This window comes from Eschrichtius robustus, chromosome 17 (genome assembly GCF_028021215.1).
Source record: "Eschrichtius robustus isolate mEscRob2 chromosome 17, mEscRob2.pri, whole genome shotgun sequence".
Classification (NCBI taxonomy): Eukaryota; Metazoa; Chordata; class Mammalia; order Artiodactyla; family Eschrichtiidae; genus Eschrichtius; species Eschrichtius robustus.
The window spans coordinates 4,059,439-4,077,253 of NC_090840.1; the positions used below are offsets into that span (position 1 = coordinate 4,059,439).

Genomic DNA, 17,815 nt, shown 5'->3' on the forward strand with positions numbered 1-17,815 from the left:
TGCATCCTGATGCAACAGATTCTTGAACAGAAGCAAGACTGCTAGTCACCTCCTCCCATCCTACCATTATTATTCACAAAGCGTTTTCCTTGCTTGACTACTTTGTGCCAGTTCTCGCGGTTATTCCAAGAAAATCACACAGGAAGGTCCATGGCCTTGGAAGGTTGTAGTCAAAGACCTTCAGTGTCCATGTGACAAACCTACAGCAGAACATAGTAGATGCTCAGGAAGTATGTGCTAAATTGACGAATGTGTAAAGCATAAACTGTCATACACAGCTCAGGGCTGAATGCGTCCTTGTGGAGAGGGTCAGGAGAAGACCGGGGGGACCCATGTAAGCAGCGCCCTTCTATGGCACACCTGCACTGACAAGGGAGCTTGCACACGTAGGCCAGCCATGTGTGAAGCTTGGCGCCAGGCTTAAGATGAATGCATCCCTCCTGCCTCTCCATCAACCTCTCTGGGCTTGCCTCCCAATTCTCCCCAGTAGAGTATGTTCTGCTCCCTCCCTAGGCATCCTCCAGGGACGTTAATACTCTCTTAAATCGCATGTCTTAGCTTGGGTTATTCTTTCCTCTGCTTACTGAGGAAATCTTTATCCTTCGAGGCCCAAGGTAAAGTGCTGTCCATGCCATGAAGCTTTCTCCTCTTATCCAACCAGAAGGGAACTCGTCTTTATTCTCTTGAAAGTTATCCAGCCTTTACTTAGACCTCTGCGCAGTACTGACACAGGACAGCGGCCACCGTCGTTGTCAACGTGTTTGTCTCACGTACTAGATGATAAGTTTCCTAAGGGTAGGGTCATGTACATTTTTTTTTTATTGTTCAGCATGGTTTCTTACACCAAGTAGGGACTTGGCCAGTATTTAAAGAAAGAAGGAAGGAAGGAAGGAGTGTCAGGAAGGTAGGAATAATGAAAAGCACAGTGGAATCCCAGGCTGGAAAAAACCTTAGAGATCACCTAATCTCAGTTCCCTCTGTAACAATCCTCAGATGTGTCAATTAGAAATTGTTTATATATTTGTTTACTTTCAAAATAGTTCAGCCCATGTACAAGTGGTTTTATTTTCCCTTTATGGGAAAGAGGGGGAAATGATAAATTACATAGATAAGAAAGGATGTTGAAATTTTGATAAAGTACAGAAATATAAAATACTATTTTTATAGGGAACAGAGAATAATAAAAATTATCATGAGACAGTGAGCAATCATTTAACTTCACTGATTTTTTCTCCTGAAAGAGGCCACTATTAATCATTTCTTGCTATTCTGAGCATGTTATTTGTGCTGCTGCAGGTTTCTGTGCTCTTCTTTGTCAGTTTGAGCCATTCCTTGGTACGAAAGTGACAAGTGGTGATGGTGGAAGCTGACAGAATGAGGTGCAGGGATGCGTCTTGCTCATTTTTTGGATGGGGGTGGAGACACAGAGCCTTCTTACAAGCATTTAGGTTTCTTCTGCTGTTTGCAGGATGAGTGAGTGGTTGCCATAACTGAAGTGTATCTCAGACAAAATCTAATCTCTACCACCTTCTTATACCCCCTCTCCACCAAAAACAACCCGTGTATCTTAGGGCCACATCACACAAACACATTCCATGGCTGTCTACTTTAATCATGAAAGACTAGAGAAATTTTGTTTGTTTCTGTATTTGTGTTTCCTAGCTGTCCCAGTGAAAGGGAACTCCCTGGTGATCTGGGGGTATTGAAGTGAGCTTTTGCTATGGCTGCATAATGTGTATGGTGTTCTTGGGCAAGCAAGCTCCTGCTGTTCGCTTTTTGATTCCATTCCTTTAATATCACCATGCCTCCCTCCAGGCTCACTGCTCTAATTCTCCCATCTGTTCACTGGCTTTGGGGGGATGTTCACGTCCTGATGTAAAACGTGGTTCACAGTCCTCAACGACTGGCCTTGGCTAGTTCACTCAGCTTCTTCTGCAGCACATGATGAGGTAGAAATTGAAGGATGGGTGCAGACACGTGCATAGGCAGGTAGATAGAGGCACATGCAGAAGAAAATACGTGTGCCCTACAAATGATTCTCATCTAAAGCAGCTAAAATCTATCCTGTTCTATTCATTAGAAATGGCCCATGAGGAAAGATCTGATGGCAATGTAAAACTAATTTTTAAAAAATCCCATAGAAATGATGGGCACTGAAGGGAATTAAGAGTTAACAGTTTTGATGATTTCAAGTGTATAGGAATCTAAACCTGGAGCCATCTAGAGGGAGTTATTTTTAGTAGATATCTAGTGCTCAGAGGTCTCTGTGGCTTTCAGGGCCAGAGTATTGCTTTAGTTCAGTAGTTTCTGAAAGAAGAGAAATCATAGAAGAGACATTCCATAGGTAGACTGAACAAAAGACAAGACTAGAGTATGATTTTTTAAATGTTAGTTGGTCAGTCAATAAACCCTGGTTTGGTTGCAAGGATGAGAAGTTCATTAAAGCTAATTTTAGAAATGGCAATTTTGAACGTGACTGTCATGGAATCCAGCTTTAAGAAATAAAGCTCAGGGTTTCCCTGGTGGCACAGTGGTTAAGAACCTGCCTGCCAATGCAGGGGACACGGGTTGAATCCCTCGCCCAGGAAGATCCCACATGCCGCGGAGCAACTAAGCCCGTGTGCCACAACTACTGAGCCTGCGCTCTAGAGCCTGTGCTCTGCAACAAGAGAAGCCACTGCAATGAGAAGCCTGGGCACCGCAACCAAGAGTGGCCCCCGCTCGCCTCAACTAGAGAAAGCCCATGCACAGCAACGAAGACCCAACACAGCCAAAAATAAATAAATAAATAAATAAATTTAAAAAAAAAAAAAAAGAAATAAAGCTCAACTTTGTAAACTAGAAGGTCACCAGTCAGCCCATCACTCTCTTTGAATTTTCAAGGTGTCTCTTCGTTGAAAATCTCCATTCTTCTCTCTGGAGCCCAGCTTCTTCTGGAACGTTCTTCTCACCCATCTCTTTGGCTTGCAGCTGGCTCGGGTTCCGGAGTACCAGCTGGCCTTACCAGTACCAGTACCGTGAAGCCTCCTTGGGCAGCGTTCTCGGATCACAGTTGCTGTATCTTTTAGGTCAAAATATTAAGAGAGAACATCTGATTAACTAATCTCCAATCAGCTAGGATGGAAGGCAGGTCCTCTGGTACAAACCTTGCTCTCCAAGGCTTACTTCTTTCTGGAACATCTGAAAAGGGGATGGGGGATGGGGGATGACCATCGCCTGAATTACATTTGCTGTGACACCAACTATGTACAAGGTACTGTGTTTGGCAATGAGAGAATATAATAGTAATGATATTTCTTGACCATTTATCACATGTCAGCAGGTGTCAGATGATAAATTTAAATATGTATGTTTAATCCTGCATCCTTATGCTGTAGGTATGATTATTACCTATACTTTACAAATGAGGAAACTTGAGGCTTAGAGAGGTCAAGAACATGGGCCGGGCAGTCTGACTCCACGCCATTCCCGAGCCTGTGTTCTTACGCACAAAGGTGACCTCCTTTGTCCTGGCCTGTGAAGAAAGCTATGGAGCCAGTCATCTAGCTGCAAAGATGGATGCATAAACCAAAACAAAGCAAGATAGCATAATTAGGGGGCTAAATCAATGCATAAAATAGATGCTATGTTATTAGATTCTAGAGGGGGAAGAGAAAGGACACTGTGAGCTGAGCGGTCAGAAAGAAATGAGGCCTCTCCTCGCCTTTGAAGGGCGCAGGGAAGAGCGGTCCTGACGGCTGAGAAGAATGTGTGAGCTCTCAGGTCCCCTGTCAGCCCCACCTGTGAGCTCAGGTCCCCTGTCAGCCCCACCTGTGAGCACCCTCCAGGGATTTCAAGGCCAGTGTGGTTGAATTAGTCCCACAGCTCGGCCTCTGAACTCCTTGGCGTTCTCGCCCCCCCTTCAGTGACCCCCACGGCCCCCCCGACTGCCCCCGCTCCACCCCCGCCGCGTCTTTCCCGGCAGCCTCCTGTACCCCAGCCCTGCAGCGTCTTCCCTCCGAGCCCTCACCATGCTGCTCTCTCTCCCTGCGGCGCCCTCCTGACCTCTTGCTTGCTGTCAAGCACCTGCTCACCGTCCAAATTTCAGCTCCGTCGGCACCTCTTCGTTGAAATGTGTTTGTTCTTCCCCACTCCGGCCATTCAGAGGTGGCCAGTCCCCTTTCCTGCTCCTGTAACACCTGGAAGCATTTCTTACATCACGTACGACACTTTGTGCAGTCACACCTTTGCACGTTCATCTCTTCTCTTATACTGAAAGCTCCTGCTCAGGCTCCTTGTCTCTCTTGTTCTTGCATCTTCAGCGCTTAGCGGAGTACCTGGCCCACAGGAGGGTCTTCCTGAATGTCTGTTGCCTGGTGGACGGATGGAAGGCGTGTGGGATAACCGAAACTGTGGTGACCGTGGGAAAATGGCAACATTCATGTACCACGTAGTAGGATAGGCAGGGTTTCCACAAGGCTGTGCCTTTCAGCTTCATCACAGCTCTGAGGCAGGTAGTCTAGTCAAGGAGACTGAGCTTCCAGAGGGTAACATTACAAGGCCAGGAAGTGCTGAAGCTGGGTTTTCTGAGCTCAGCTGCCTTCTGCACAAGCTGCTTCTAACGTGGAAGTTGGTTTGTTTAAAGGGAAGCTGCCAGGATGTGCTGCTACTCCCTGAAAGCACATTTCCCAGAGTGGGAATATTTGCACTGAATTTTAAGGTAATGTGATTCTTTTTGGAGATACCAAGGAAAAGCTACTAAAGGAAGCTATGTGAAAGCAAGATAGAGACGCCACTCAGGATGTACTAAAATGCTGGCGCCTACCTTTCTGTGCCAGATTCCTTGAGACCAAGGGGTGGCCACTCTCCGCCCGAGCCCGGGGTCAGGCTCAGAGTCTCAGGCCCGCCCTTGGCCTCGTCACAGCCCCGTCATGAACAGCGACCCGCTGGGGGCCCAGCTGCATCTACCAGTGTTAGTGCGTGAGGACTGAGAGGCAGACGGTCAACAGGTCTAGCAGTTCAGACGTTTCATTCTTCAAGCCACAGTTAGGGTATCATTTTCCCACAGTGATGAGTACACAGTAGATTGGATTGTGTTTGGCTTTATAAAAAGCTACTGCTATAATTACCTTTTAACTTTCAAAATTAATGCAGAATCAAACTTATTGTAAAGATAGAGAAAAACAAAAATTAATTTTCCCTCCTGTTTTCTTCTCTCTCTCTCTTTTTTTTTCTTTTCCTCAGATGGCTTCCCTTTATGTCTCAGGGCATAATTCATTTAGAAATCGAACTTTATCTACAAGGTGAGGATTAATGACAGCTTCAATAGAAGAAAGTACAACATGATTTTGGTACAACTGACATGCGGGACATCCCCAGGTGCCCCCAGGATGTCCCCTTCGGTAGTTTACCCTTCGCATCAGATTTCCAGCTATTCCTCATGGTGAAAATAGAAGCATGCGTAAAGTGTGTCTTGGCAATGCAAATGCCCTCCTGTAAGTTAAAAATCAACCCAAGGATTTGCTTCCATTTAAGAGTTAAAGTCACAGTTTTTTTTTTCTCCCATTTATAATGTCATCAGACAGATCTATCATTAACTGCACTTCGCTTTTATTTTTTCAGAAATGCAAATAAATCATCAAGCTAAAATACAAGAGGAAGCAAATGGTAAATGTTGTTACCACCCTTTGTCTTTTGAATTATCTGAAATAATTTATTTCTGTTTTAAGATTACCTGCCGTGTACAATTTTTAATATATTCTTATTGAGTATAAACTATTGATTAAAAATACTTAAAATGAATCTAGAAACAGGTATTAAATTATAGCTTGATTTATAAAGAAACGAACATAAGCAACTTTAGCCACAAAAGCTTTTTCCCTTCAATAATTTAAATGTATGGGGGAAATAATTATTTTTCAAAGGATTAATTTCTATTAATATACTTTTTTTTAACCACTAACTTTGCATATTGGTTTCTCAGTTTTATTTTTCGTCTTTTGAGATTAGCTTTTGCTATTAGATCCTCTTAAAATCAACTTGCAACTGTGTTATTAATATGTTTACACTTTAAAGCTGATCTGAGTGAGGTAAATACGGATTCCTAATATGCATGTCAAGTCAGCAAACCTCTGTGTTTTCAAAAATGTTTGTACTGTGTGTGGTAATTTGAAACCAGGCAAGGTTTAATGCTAGCATTATTATATTCATAAAGTCCCGTACTGACTAGGATGGTTGCTGAGATGCAAACATCATGTCCAAGCTGATAATTAGCATTTGCATTTATTGATATTAGAAATTGCATTTTGGCTTATATTTTACTTTATGTTTTTTAGTTATTTATAGAGAAAAGGCTGTGCATGTATTAATATGGACAGAATTTTATTAATGTTGTGGAATCACTTGGTAATTTTAAGGGGTCTCAAAAGGTCTGTGTCTTACAATAAGCCCTTAAGTAATAAAGCTTGAAATGACATTCTAAGTAGAAAATTATCCATTAATTCCAGAACTTGGCAGGGCATATATGAATAATAGAGGCTAATAGTTTTAAACTGAAGATTCTAATTAAGGATGAAAATGTTGAAATTCCTTTGTTAATAATATTAGCCATGTAATCAATATAAGTGTTACCGAATATAGTGAAGTTACATTATACAGCAGAGGTGTTTACCTAGGAGTTTGGTAGATATAGTTTATCAGTGAAATTTTGATTAGAATAAACTATTATAAGGTGGGTTTTTTGGTTATTATTTCTGTGGTTTTAGTTTATTCTTATGGCCTCACTAAAATGTCTTCTTTTTTTTAACATCTTTATAGGAGTATAATTGCTTTACAACGGTGTGTTAGTTTCTGCTTTATAACAAAGTGAATCAGCTGTACATATACATATATCCCCATATCTCCTCCCTCTTGCGTCTCCCTCCCACACTCCCTATCCCACCCCTCTAGGTGGTCACAAAGCACCGAGCTGATCTCCCTGTGCTATGCGGCTGCTTCCCACTAGCTATCGATTTTACATTTGGTAGTGTATATATGTCCATGCCACTCTCTCACCTCGTCCCAGCTTACCCTTCCCCCTCCCCGTGTCCTCAAGTCCATTCTCTATGTCTGCGTCTTTATTCCTGTCCTGCCCCTAAGTTCATCAGAACCATGCTTTTTTTTTTTTTTTTTTAGATTCCATGTATATGTGCTAGCATACGGTATTTGTTTTTCTCTTTCTGACTTACTTCACTCTGTATGACAGACTCTAGGTCTGTTTTTGTTTTTTACAGTACTAATGTGGATTAATCACAGACCTTAGTTCGTGAGACACTATCATTTGTCTGTGAATGATCCTCTTTTATTTTATTTCATTTTTAAATTCTGAAGAATATGATCTTTAATATGTCTTGGGGTATTGTTACCGAAAGTGGGGTCCCTGCTCTGTTTCAATATGATTCTAGAAATACATTGATAGTCTTATCGTTAGGTGAATAAGCTAATTTATGGTGTGGCAAGAACCTTGAGAAGTTAGGAAGTCTAACCTGATGAGGCGGGGTTCCATTGTGGTTAAGTGCTGAGGAGCAACCGTGAGTCTTAGATTTTGAAAGTATATGAAGCACATTTACATAATTCATCCCTTTTTATGTTGCTGCATAAAATATGCTATTTCAGTGTAATGGTAGAAGGAAAGGAAAAGGAAGGAATCAGCTGAGCTAATTTCATCTTGGGGTGATTAATAATAAGTACAATTAGGTACCATCACTGACTCTGTGTCATGTTTAATGAACTCCCACAATTATCTAAGACATATTTTCCAAAGCTTGACACCTTATAAACATAAATATAATTCTATAGGTAAAATCATTGCCATAGTAAAACTGCATTTCTGAGTTAGACTGGACTTGGTCATGAGATAATATTTTTAATGTACATTGCTGGATTGAATTTTCTAACTGGTCAGCGCCTTCTGTGTAACGCTCTTATAGCTAGCCACTATACTAAACCCTCTTATTAATGCCAATACGTTTATATTAATTCTATAATAATAAGTACATTTAAATTAATTCTAATTCTAATAAATTTTCTCAAGATACTTTTGAATGATTTGGAAAAACGGCCGTATCACATGTGAATAATCAGGCACCTTTTCTTGTCCTAAGATGCTATCTAGGTCCCTGGTACAATGTGCAGAAGCAATAATGGGAACATTAGCAGTGAACCCATACAGGATTTGCTATGTCGGTGCTGAGTGTTTTAGATATATTCACTTATGTAATCCTCACAATAACCCATGAGGTAGATAGTATCACTGCTCCATTTTACAGGTGATGAAACTAAAGGACAGAGAAGTTTTTTTGTTTGTTTGTTTGACTTTTTTAGCTTGCCTGAAGTCACACAGGTGGCAAATAGCAGATTTAGAATCTGAATCCAGACGGTTTGACTCCATAGTCTGTACTGTTCTTGCTTTAAGGGAACGCCTTCTAACTTCCCCCAGACATTAAGAATGTGTAGGTTTATGTGTGTGTATATATCATCTGTAGCTTTGGATTTACTTTGTTGTGTTATTTTTCCAACTTATTAGGCCATATTTTTGGATCTTTAGCTTTCAACCTCATTCCGGGCCCAAGTGAAAGGATGTTTTTAACTGTCAGGGGAGATTATTATCATTATTGTTATTATCCTTATGAATCTCTTTTCCACCTAGAACCTTTGCGGAGACAAATTGCGTTTCTGCTAAACTCCCTTTGCTGACAGGTATTTGCTGGCCCACCTGTCACCAGGGCTGCAGCCCCTTTGGGCTCACTTCCGAAGTTGCCGGGCCGGCCAGCTCCCACCTGCTCGGGAGCCCAGCCCGGGGCCTCGGCACCTCCACAACAGCTCAGCCGGGTTGTTTTGTTTTCTTTTTTAAATTTTTATTTATTTTATTATTTATTTGGTTGTGCTGGCTCCTTAGTTGCGGCATGTGGGCTCCTTAGTTGCGGCCGGCAGCCTCCTTAGTTGTGTCACACGAACTCTTAGTTGCGGCATGCATGTGGGATCTAGTTCCCTGGCCAGGGATTGAACCCGGGCCCCCTGCACTGGGAGCGCGGAGTCTTACCCACTGCGCCACCAGGGAGGTCCCTAGCCGTCTTGATTTCGACTGTGCTCACCCCTTGGTTTCTGCCGACGGCCCCTTTTATCGTTATTGTTATTTGGCGTTGGGGATTTTTCTTAACTTCCTTGGGAATGAAACAATGAACAAAAAAGTTTGGGGTTTTGAGTTTTTTTCTGTGTTTGTTTTTGTTTTTGCAATTTATTTGGAATCTAATGGTGTTATAGTGCAGGGAGTTGGGGGGGTAAAAATCCCATCCCAGGAAACTGGCTCAGAAGCATTAGAAACTGGTCTTAAGTCAAGAAGTTAGTGAAAGAAAGAACTCAGCGCTTAACCATTATACAAAACTGCTTCACTCTAAATGACTCTGCTTCCTACACACCCTCAAGGGTTTCTGACTTGAGGGGCTGTAACATTCTTGGAGCGCTTACTCACTTGTTTACAGGCAATGCCAACTCTTTGTAGCATGATTGTTAGCAACTTGGTGGATTATCTGTGGTAAATATGTTAAAATATTTCCTCTCTTCTTGATTCTATTTTCCATATATGCTCACTGGCCTCACAACCCACATGGCATCTGCTCTGGGGAAGAAACTGAAATTTAATTATTAGCCTCAGCTAAACATAATTAAGAACATAAACTATCCTATGAAATCCTCCTGCATCCCGAATTTAATGTCGATGGCTTGGGATTGCCCCCTGCTCCGATCACTTATGGCACAGTTTTCAGTGGCTGTGTGGACAGTAATGAGCTCCTGCGTCAGAACCTTCTGCCCGTGTCAGTCTGGCTTGCTGGAGAGGAGGACACACCGTGGGTACCTGGGAACGGGGGGTGGGGTGGGATAGGGGCCAGCGTCGCAGCGAAGTGCCCGCAGTGTGTGCAGCGGACGTGCCAGCAAAGCCGCCTCTGGGCTTGCCTCACCGGCCCTGACACACACAGCCTCCACCCGGGTCATCAGACTCCAGGGACTGATGGGCAGGAGGGGGCCGTGTGTGAACAGGTGTGGAACCCCAGGAGGAAGTTGAGCCTAGCGTGCTCTCCTCAGCAGAGGCCAGATGTTTTCTGGGACTTGCTGTTCGGTGCCAGGAACCTTCGGCGTGGGTCTAAGGAAGAGCTAAGTGAGCAGCCAGGAAGAGGCAGGGCTTCCCAGGCCCCTGCTTGGCTTTCGCCTCATTTTCTCCTGCCATTAAATAGCCAGTGTTTGGCTAGTCATTCCTGTGCCATTGATTCTAGAATATTGGTCCGCGCCTTTCCCTGACTGAGACAAAAAACCCATAATTCAACACAGTGATTGAATGGAATGGATTTGGCATTAACACAGAAATACTGTGATCTCAGCATCTTCAGAATATCCAACAGCTATGCAGACACATTGCCACAGAGAGCCTACTTTCAACCAGTTTGTGTTTAGAGATAATTCACAGATAACGTAGTACGGTTTGGGGTGAAATAAATTAATCAAGTGGTTCTTACTTAATCTGAGGCAAGGTTTCTCAACGCTGAGACTGTTGACATGTGGGGCTGGGTGATTCTTTGTTGTGGAGACTGTCAAGTATATCATAGGATGTGTAGCAGCATTCCTGGCCTCTACCCACTCCATGCTAGTAACGTTCAACCCTAGTTGTGACCATAAAAAATGTCTCCAGGCATCACCAGATGTCCCCTGGAAGCAAAATCAGCCCCCTGTTGGGATCCACTGAACTAGAGAATAGTGGTTCTGTTGGAAAAGGGGGCTGAGGAGTGTCGGGAGGGGGCAGACTGCATCTGCTACAAATGTTTGCAGTTATAACATTTCCTGTCCCATATACTCTTCCAGAACCTTGCCAATTCCTCATCAGAAGGTGGAGTCACCTGGGCAGACTTTTAAGACTCCCTCAGCTAAGCGTGTGTGGCAGAAGTTGCGCTATGTGACATTTCTGCTGTGCACTGCAGGTCCTGAAAGGCGATGTTGCTTCTGCCTGGCTTTGCCTCTCTCTCTCTCTGGGGATGTTTGGAACGCAGCCCCCATGCTATGGGGAGGCCTAGACCACATGGAGAGGTCTGCTTGCAGAGACACAGAGGCTGTCGCCCTGGGCCCTGGCGGAGCTTCCAGTCGTGTAAGAGCCATCCTGGAAGCAGATCCCCCCGCCCGCAATGGAACCACCCCAGCTGACAGCGTGTGGAGCAGAGAAGAGCCTTCGCTGCCAAGCCTGCCCCAAACTGCAGACGCATTGGCAAAAGCAGCAAGCATTGTTGTCTTACGGCATTAAGTTTAGGGTGGTTTGCTGCACAGCAATCGATGACCACAGCAGCAGAACTGGTAGAGGGTAGCTCACGTGGACGTGCATACCTCAGTCAAGACTTGACTTCCACGTAAAGTGAAGGTCATGGGTTGCTGCTCTAGTGACTGGCGTACAGCGATGTGCTTCTGAAGGTAGGTTTGGACCTAGTAAGTTGCTCGGCGATCAGAGCACAAAGCACTTGAGAATTGTTAGCGAATACCCACAGGGAGGCCGCTAGGTCAGCCAGAGTGAGGTGGTGGTGAGCAGAGGCGGAGGGGCACGGGGAGGTTAGCAGCGAGTGTAAGTCTGAGGGGATTTGGGGTAGGACGAGGCAGAAACGCCTCTGATGAGAAGCTGGATCCAGGCTGAGGCTGATCACAGGGAACCTGGGCACCTGACAGGAACTTGCCGTTTAGCTGTGATGCCGTCTTCCCTGCCAAGGATCGAGGTTTGAAGTGGAGCTGAGTATACTACCCAGAGGGGCAGGGGATTGGTGGTAAGCTGCCCTAGAGAACAGTCGTTCTACCTGAACAGTGACGTGTAACAGGTTCCAGCATGCGGAGAGGCTACTGAGCATCCTGGTTAATAGTGTGGGTTCTAAATCTGGATGGCACCACTTCCTCCCTGCATGGCTTGGGGAAATCACTGTGTTTCCCTGTGTCTCAGTTCCTTCGTATAAAACGAAGACAATAACAGAAACGATCAGGGTGCTGTGAGGATTAGGTAAAATTATATCTATAAAGCGCTTACACAGACCCTGGTGCATCTTTTGTATGCAGTAGATGCTCATTTTTAAACTCCTTTCCCTGGTGATGAGATGTGTCACGGGTCTTGAGCATCTGGCAGCAGCCCCACTGCACCAGCATCTGGGCTGGAGCGGGCGGGGTGGGGGGGCAGGCTGCACCGCTGTCCGCGGTCTCTGGTGCTGCTTCTCCATTTAGAACCGGGGTGTCCTTCACCACAGCAATACATAGTGAACAGAACCAGAGGAACGACAAAAGGTTACCCTAATCCAATATCAATATGAAATATATAATAGATCCATTGCTGATAGTGTTCTATGGTTGTTTTCTGGACTTAAAGTGGAGAATATTAAGCATTGCTTGAAACCATTTTATTCTAGGAAGCATAACTGTTTCTAATTCAGAATCAAATTTTTCCCAACTCCTGTGGTAGTCAGCATGTAATTTCTCTATTGCTTTACGTGTATAATAGGATTAATAATATTTGTCTCTTGGAAGAATAAAAATATTTGTAAAGTACTTAAAAATTTCAAAAAATCTCATGATCCTCTTATGAGGCTGTATTTTGAAGGACTTGTGAGTTTATATACATAGAGTTGTTTGGAGATAAAATTATCAAAATTAGAATAAAGTAGCAATTTGTCTTATTTACAATATCTTTGCCAATCTTATTGAAATGTATTTACTTACCCTTCAAAATTTGGGTCCTACGAGGTCAATATTGTTTCTATTATCTTTGTGCTAATAACAAGACCAATTATGAGGTAAATAACAATGTCCTTGTCCTTTGTACAAAAAACAACACTAGTGACATATCATCAGAAAGACTTGTTGCTTGTTAATTGAGAAATATTTTTATATTGTGCTGAAACATTCCTAATAATACCTTGAGTGCCCTTCCTCACCCATGAGGTCTTTACTTTTCAAAATACTTCTTAACAGATCCCCAAATGTTGTATGCATCTTTCACTCGTTCTTTGTCTGAGAGGCTACCGTGTGCTGATGTTGTGCTAGGCGTTGGGGACACAGGGACATTTAAGATAGAAACGTGTCCTTCAGGGGGTGGGAGGCGTGGAGAGGTGGCATTAATTTACATGTCTAAGGGCTGAAGTGTGCCCCAGTCCAGGAGAGCAGGGGCAGGCTTCATTCTCGTGACTGTGAAGGGCGTCTGGAAACTCTCCTTAGAGGGGGCGACCTTGAGCTGAGCCCGGGGTCAAAGGTGTTCACCGGGGTGGTGGGGTGGGGAGGAGAAGAGGTAGGGGAGGGACATCCTGGCTGAGCCTGGAGGTGGGAAGGGGCCCTCTGGATGGCTGGAGGGTGGAGCAAAGCAAAGCCGTCCTGTGAGAGGGGCCTCGGGGGTCGAGGCTGCTTTCGGGGGTGCTGCGGCTCGGCGGGTATCAGTATCACCAGCAGAGTTGAGTTAAGCATATGACAGGCTTGCCGATCTGTAAGTAAGGTTAAAATACTGCTGTGGAAGTAAAGATGGGGAAAGACCGCTCTCAAGGAGCCAAGGGACGGTGGGTGGAAGGAATTCTTGGATTCACCACCTGGCGTCTGGGGGACCCTCCCCTGGGGGCTTCGGGGTGGAGGCGGATCTGTTTAACATTAGGGCCCGCAGTTCTCTTTCTCTTCCATCTCCCCTGCGCCGACGCTCCCCTCCACCTAGCAGGCGCTGCGCAAGCATCTCTGCGGCCGTGTGGTACCTGTCTTCATAGGCTGACCCCACCTTCCCTCCCCGTAACCAGGCCCGCGGAGGTGCATCTGCACAGGTGCACTGGGTTTTGTTACCTTCACTGCATCTCCCTGTGATGCTTGGGTTCGTGTCAGGGGCATGTGCTGCTGTGTGTGTGTCATCAAGCAAACTGTGCCAGTGCCATAGTTTTTACTGTGCTTTGTGTGACTTCATGGCAGGCAGCTTGAAGACTTTTCCCTCAGTATGTGAACAATCAAGTACACGGTAAGAGCTTAATTTACATGCATCCTCCCTACATTTCTTTGAGTATTCATTCAGTGGAGAGTTGCCAAGTAACTGAAACTGCGTCTAGACACAGAAGTTTCTATATTCAACCACAGGGGCAATTTTCTGAGCCACAAAGTCAAGTCCATGAACCCCTGTAACAGAATGCACAGAAGAAGATAAAGATGAAATGCTCAGATCTAAGAAAGGGCTTTGAACTCCACCAGCTACAGGGACTTTGTTCACCAAAATAACTCGCTCATGCCTTCCTGAAGATAAACCTCCAATTAGTAAGAAAATTTGGAGAGGAAAAAGTTAACAGCAGGCCTGCAATCTATTTTTTTTCCCCCCTTTACCTGGGAAGTGAAAGGGATGCCTCAGTCAAATCCCTTGCATACATGCTAACAATCAGACCTCCTGGAAAAAACACAAACGGTATCTGTAAGTAAAAAGATAATTGAGAGCTCCTGTCTGTGAAATGGTCTCAACAGCTGCTCCAGTTTTCTCTGCACAAGAAACCACCCCAAAACTTAGTGGCTCAAAACAGTGATTTATCGTTATCTTTCAGTAGATTGATGTGGCTCAGCTAAGTGGGTTTGCCTAGGTGAATCTCCTGTGATTTCAGTCCGATCGCTCTGCAGTGTGCTTATCTGAAGGGGTGGCGAGCTGGACTCTCCTGCAGCTCACTCGTGCGGCCGCAGGTGCTCACCTGGAGTTACCTACCTGCCTGAAGCCTCGCTGTGTGCCTCCGGGGGCCGCGAGAGAGTGTTCTGACAGACCCAGGCTGACTTAGACTCGCAAGTCCCAGAATGTCACTTCTGCTGCGTTGTATTGGCCAAGGGCAACCCAGACTCACGGGGAGGGAAATAGACTCCACCTCTTTACAGAGCAGTAGGGTGGTCACGTTGCAGAAGAACAAGTGGGTTGGGTGTTATCAGCGAGGACTTCTGTAAATCATGCAGCATGACACAGCAGGATACGCCTGGTTTGTCCAGGCTGCCTGTTGTAAATAAACCTGGTGTTTGTGGATTGGGGCATGCTTGGAAACTGTTACGTGAGCTGGGAAATCAATGGGGCATGATTGCTCTGCATGCCTTGTTTATATCCCACATGTTCAATCTGAACCAGCACATGTTCTAATGCAGGCTGGAGAGGACCTTTTTGAGTTGTATTGGTCATCTAGGGCAGGCATCAACAAACTTTTATGATAAAGAGCCGATTAATATGCATCTTAGGCTTTGCAAGACGTGTGGTCTCTGTGGCAGCTACTCAACCCTGCCATGCAGCACAAGAGCTCCCACGGACAATCCATAAACAAACGAGGGTGCTGGTTCCAGTGACACTTTAATTACAAAAACAGGTGGCAGGTTGGATTTGGCCAGTGGGCCATAATTTGCCAACCCTGGTCTATGAACTTTCCAAAGGAAGAACGCTTAGCTTGTGGTTTGCTGGTGAATCACTCTGTTGAGTCGGAGTTCCTAATTTGACTCATGTGGTCCCTTAGAGCCTCTTGAATGCCCATCACAAGGCTTGTACGTAATATGGACACTTAATATCTGTAAACCAGCTGGTTAGCAAGTATTATGGAATTCCAATTGTTGGCATAGCTTTGTGTCCTGAAGTTCAGGATTTTCTAGTTCAATTGTATATATACTTATTGCCCTTAGGTGCATAGGAATGTCAAACGACAGAGCCTATACTTTTCATTTTTAAAGTGAAAGTTCCTGTTAAACCTTACTTCCTTATTGACAAGAAATCCAAACTGTTAACGGGCTATTTAGAGATCATAAAGTATATCTAGACTTCTTTAAAAATATTTTTGACACAAAAGAAAAATAAGCCTACTAGGACAAAGTCTCCAAGAAAATTTTTCTTTTTTCTGTAGCAGGATTTAGTATCTTCCCAAATTTAAGGTCAAAAGCCAACAAAAAGAGAATAAAATGGGACAGTCTGAGGTAGATTATCAACAATGGTATTTTTTAAGCCTTTCAAAACACTGGTAAACATAGAAATATTTAGACTTCAATTACATGAAATTCTGTTTCTTCCTTTGGGAGTTTTGAGTTAATAGAAATGATTTCTAAAGGGGTTAACAGATGATAGTATTTTTGCGTATGATTCCTTGGTTGAATAGATAGCAGCTACAAGGAAAGAAAAAAAAAGAAAAACTTGTATAGACAGAATATCCAAACTCATGTTCTTTTGATTTTTTTGGTGAAAAAAGTTTCACAAATTACAGAAAAAAAACTTGTAACTGTGACACATATTATAAGCAATACAAAAATTATGAACATATTTTTAACTCTGATAAAAATAAACTGTTTCTTAGGACAGTAGAACTTTTAAATATAGACTCAGAGTGTTCCTCTATGTTATTTTCTACAAATGTTCCTATTTTGTATTTTAGATACTGAGACATTCGTAGAGAAGTTAAGCGATCATGTTTTAAAAGTATACTATAGAAATATTGGAAAATACTTATTTTTGTCCAGCGGTAGAAAAGAAAATTATGCCCAGGAAAAGTTGAAAATCAACAAAAATCATCACATTAGATATTTCATTAGTAACGCCACCTTTAAAGCTCATGTCCTGGTGACATGCTAATTCCAAAAGGGAAGAACACAAGAGTATTATATAAATCCATAGATCATTGTTGTTTGTCTCTATTTTAGTAAACAAGACATCCAAGCTGATGTGCAAACTCATTCCTGACCTTCTCCCCATGAGAGCACGATGCCAGGTCCCAGGGCAGGCTCAGGTGGCAGGGAAGGAGACGAGGATGAGACGGGAAAGATCTAAAAAAAAAGGAAAGAGATTCTTTAACTTCTTGAATTGTTCATCAAAGCCCAGGTGGAAAGCTTTCTATAAGAATCGATATCGTGATAGGATTCTCAGTGGAATTATAGTTTGAAATTTGCACGTTTCCTATTTTCCTACATGAATAGCAGTTCCTCAAAGCATACTTGCCACAGGGTAGAAGGGGCGGAGGGGTCCTTTCTCAGGTCTGTACTCCTGGGCCATCTTGGCAGCAAGCCTTAAGCTCCGCCTTCATTATCAAATCTAACATTACGCAAAATTTACTTGACCCAAGTTGTGTTAAAGCAATCAGATATATGAGTGCTCTTTGTGGACACATTGGGGAGGGGAGAATACATTATGTAGTGAAAGGAAGATGACGTCTTGGTGGAGACGTTGCTGAGAACTCAGGTGTCCGGGTTGGTGGTGGGTCTTAATCACATTTTGAAAATGTAAAAAATACTCACAAGGTGGCGTGTGTTCATGGAGCCTTTGGAAATGACAAGAAAGACGTCTTTAAATTGTCCCTGTAATCCAGGGGTGACCCGTGATGAGTAGACTGTGTGCCCTGCATAGATTTCCCAGCAGACAGGACCTCATCCTCTGTTACGCTTGACTGCCTGGCGTGCCTCAGCGTCAGAGGGTTTACTGCTGTGGGGTTGATGGTATAGTTATCCAGAGTGCACAAAATGATCAAATAAATACCATCTCAATTTGTCTTTCCAACTAAACAACCATAGAACAAGCTGCAGGTCTTTTAAAAAGATGTTTTCTGTCATGCTCTGCTCGCTCAGCCTTCCTGTGTTCCCAGCACCACCAGGGCAGGGAGCTCAGCCATGCATTCTGCTTACATGATATGTTGTCTTTCTTTATTTCAAATACCTCTTCTCTTCATCCTCCCTCTCCCAAACCCAACTTCCTTTGCTAGGTCCCACCTACAACATTCCAACCCTTAAGGGACTCCAGTATTTTTCCTTGAAAAAATTTTTAGCTCTTTTTGCTTTG

At 43.8% G+C, this 17,815-nt stretch overlaps 1 pseudogene; it reads left to right on the forward strand.

The window, feature by feature from the left end:
• Positions 1-17,815, forward strand: part of LOC137751010 (lipoxygenase homology domain-containing protein 1-like) — a 101,394-nt pseudogene that overhangs the window by 24,454 nt on the left and 59,125 nt on the right.